Source organism: Curcuma longa, unplaced genomic scaffold (assembly GCF_044706935.1).
Source record: "Curcuma longa cultivar G26 ecotype Majalengka, Jawa Barat unplaced genomic scaffold, ITB_CL_G26_1.1 contig_20728, whole genome shotgun sequence".
In the NCBI taxonomy this organism is placed as follows: Eukaryota; Viridiplantae; Streptophyta; class Magnoliopsida; order Zingiberales; family Zingiberaceae; genus Curcuma; species Curcuma longa.
The window spans coordinates 1-3860 of record NW_027431463.1 but is presented as its reverse complement, the minus strand read 5'-3'; the positions used below and the strand labels follow the sequence as shown (position 1 = coordinate 3860).

At 30.4% G+C, this 3860-nt stretch overlaps 1 long non-coding RNA gene across 1 annotated transcript; it reads right to left on the bottom strand.

Annotated features, from left to right (window-relative positions):
* Positions 1-2289: 2289 nt before the first annotated feature.
* LOC141817495 (uncharacterized) lies at positions 2290-3030 on the bottom strand. The gene is made up of 2 exons (XR_012600834.1): positions 2841-3030; positions 2290-2701 (listed from the first exon to the last, which is right to left on the bottom strand). It is a non-coding gene; the product is annotated as an uncharacterized LOC141817495 (long non-coding RNA).
* Between the last annotated feature and the right edge of the window lie 830 nt (positions 3031-3860).

The window sequence follows — 3860 nt, the reverse complement described above, 5'->3', positions numbered from 1 at the left end:
TTAAAATAAAAGTATCATATTATCTTTATTAATTTAATAAATTATTTTATTAAAATAATCATTTTAATAAATTATTTTATTAATATATATATATATATATATTATATAATTTTTAATAAATTATAAAATTAATAAATTATATTTATATATATATATATTTATTTTAAATTTTAAAAAATAAAATTAATAAATTATATTTATTATTTTAATAAATTTTTTTAAAATAATTATTTTTAATGAATTATTTTATTAAAATAAAATTAACAAATTATACATATTAATTTAATGAATTATATTAAAATATAATTGAATGAGGGGTAATATAGTAAATATAAAATTGGTTATGTTTTATTCCCTCCAAATAAATAAAGTGAACCAAACAATATTAGGTTATGTTTTATGCCCCATAACCTTGGTTATGTGATTACCTGATAATCACATAACTAAGATTATATATCATAACTTGAACCAAACGCACCCTAAGAATCAAATATATGTTCAAAGTTTATGTTATTATTTGTATTGAATATCATTTTGAGTATTTAAGATATTATCGTATGTTTGTTGATACGAGTTTGAATGGAACACGACAATCAACACTCAAATTAGATTTTGCCGTATGTAAAAATGGATAACTTCTATCCTTTAACTCATTATACATTTTTTGTACATGACTAAATAAATAGATTAAATTATATATATTTATATAATTATTTTTAAAAAGGATCAAATTGATATTATAAATAGTGAAATGAGTTTAAATGATGAAATCATTAAAGGGTAAATAATTGATATTATTTTTTATTCATATGTGGATTCATTTGAGGATTAAGATTGACAAAGTTGTTTTAAAAATTAAGTAAATATTTTAAATTATTTTTCCGTTCCATTGATATCTATATTTATATTATTTGACTTTCCATACTCTTTGATATTCTAGATGTTAATATTTGTAGCTTTTTGATTTATAACTTTTACTTATGAATCGGATCATTATACTTAAATTAATTAAGATATTTCATATGAAAAAGTTGACCTAGATTGACCATTCAAACTAACCAATAAAATATGAACTTGAATTGAACAATGGAAATAAATATGAAAAATGATATCTTAAAAGTGAAAATTCTGAGTCTAACTTTATATCAAGTATTGTCCATTCACGTATTATTATGGTAGAGTATGTTGGTGTAATCGACTTCTAGAATTTTGATGTTTATTTAAAAATATGTTTAATGAAAGAATAATAAAGGTTGGCTAAGGGGTCAAGGTTGATTAAGTTGGTAAAATAATCCAAGTAAGTCAAATTTGATAAGATGCTTGGAAGAAGATTAAATAGGTCAATGTTGATCAAATGTTGAACAATCAAGTGAAAAGTCTAGTCAGGTTAAAGATGATCGGATGACTAACAAAGAAAAAGTCTAGTCAGGTCAAGGTTGATCGGATGACTAGCAAAAAAAAGTCTAGTCAGATCAAGGTTGATCGGATGACTAGCAAAGGTAAAGTCCAGTCAGGTCAATGTTGATCGGATGATTGGTAAAGGAAAAAGTCTAAGAATGTCAAGTTGATCGGATGACTACAAAGGAGAAAATTCAAGAAGGTCAAGGTTGATCGGATGCTTGACAATAAAAAAGTTCAAATAGATCAAACTTGATCGAATGTTTGGCAAAAAAAATCGAAACAGATCAAGAATGACTAGATGTCTAGCAAAGGAAAATTTTAAGTAGGTCAAGGTTTACCGGATGCTTGACAAAAAAATACTAAGAGTAAATCTTAGATAGTGAGAAGTACTAAGGGAGTAAATAGATTTTTGATCTAGTTGCAGTTGATCGGACCAATGGATTTTAGTCAACCGAAGCATAATGACGTTAACATTCAGATAGTGAGAAGTTTTGGAGGAGTGAACTACTAGAAAAATGTTAATAGACAACGCGGAAAAAGCGTTGTCTTTGTGGGTTAAAAAGCGTTGTAAGAGGCCCTGTTGTAAAAGGGGTCCCTCAACGACAACGCTTTTTAAGCGTTGTCTTTGTTAACATCGACAACACCTTCGCAACGCAGAAAAAGCGTTGTAAATATTACAACGCTTTTTGCGACGCTTTAAAAACGTTGTTTTTAATAGGTATGACAACACATTTTGCAACGGTTAAAAAGCGTTGTAATTTTGTTACAAATTGCTTGGGGTTTGCAACGTTTTTAAAAGCGTTGTCTTTTGATTTTTTTTAGCAGTAAATAAGAAATAATAGATTTTGTAAATACAAAATCATTGGCTACAAAATTTACTAAATCACATACAAAACATACAACTTATATTTACACAAAAATCATTCTTACAGCAGGTTCATAACACAAATTCATAACATACAGCAGGTCGATAACATACAACTTATACAAGTTCATAACACAAATTCAAGTTACAACTTCCAACATAGAAGCTCCATAACAGCAGCAGGTCCATAACAGCAAGTGCATCACCAACAGCAACAGAAATATCATTACAACAGGTCCATAACAGCAGCAGGTCCATAACTTCCAACATAGAAGCTCCAACAGCAGCAGAAATATCATTACAACAGAATATCCTCCAACAGCAACAGAATATCATCACAACATTAGCAGCACCAAGTAACAGCAAGTGCATCACCAAGTATGGACACAACATTAGCATCACCAAGTATCAGCAGCAGAAATAGAACAGGTCCATCTGCCAAATATGAGCTTGCCAAAAGATAATACTAAACTATGGAGATCAGCATTCCATACACAACAACAACAGCAGAATTAATCACAAACAAATATATATATTATAAATAAATGGAATTATGGAGATCAGCATTCCATACCTACTCATAAATATGATCTTGTATACAGTCTGCCACCTCTGAACGCACCTCATCAATTTCTGCCCGAGTGTACTCAGCTGCCTTAAACTATGAACACACATATAGATTAAGTTAATTGGAAAAACAATCAACACTGACTTTGCAAAATGATAAATGGTTTATTTGAAGTGATTTGAACAAGTACTATTGATCGTAGTCCATCTTTTTCAATAGTTTCAATTTCTACAATAATCTGTCTCATAAATCTCATCACATAATAACCACAACTCGTATGACATCACGCTCTTTTGTAGCATATGTAACCCCATCAATCAAATAACTAGAGTACTTTAAGACATGCTTGCCGGGTCCACGCGCAATCCACTTCAATCTTTCAGATACTTGATGGGTGGAATAGTCAACTACATGTGCAACCTACATGTTTTACACGATAACTTTTCACTAATGGGTAAATATGATAATTGAATGTATGCCAATACGTATTATTAACCAAACTTACATGATCACGCAACCATATAGCAAAAGTTCGATTGTGCTCATCTTGTAACCACTTCTTCGACCTAGCCTTCTGAGGAAATTTTGCTCGCAAATACACCATGTGTTCCCTAATAACATAATTAGGATTAAACAAACCAATATGTAATTATGTGTGAAAGTATTAGCAAGGTGGAGAAATTACTCGATATATGGTTCAGTCTCAGCATCATTTGCCAATACGTAACGATGTGCTTGATGCAACTCATCGTCACTTGTGGACTCCACTATTGCACCCGATAAAGGCTTAGTAAGTTCTATTTGTCGATGACTTGATGGAATTCCAATTGTGTGTACACCACAAAGATAGTCTGAGCAAAACTCAATAGCCTCTTCAGCGATATAACATTCGGCTATACACCCTTCAGGCCGATTGCGATTTCGCACATAACCTTTCAAAACTTTCATGTATCTTTCAAATGGATACATGTACCTATACCAAACCGGTCCACACAGTTTCACCTCCCGCACAAGATGAACAGTTAA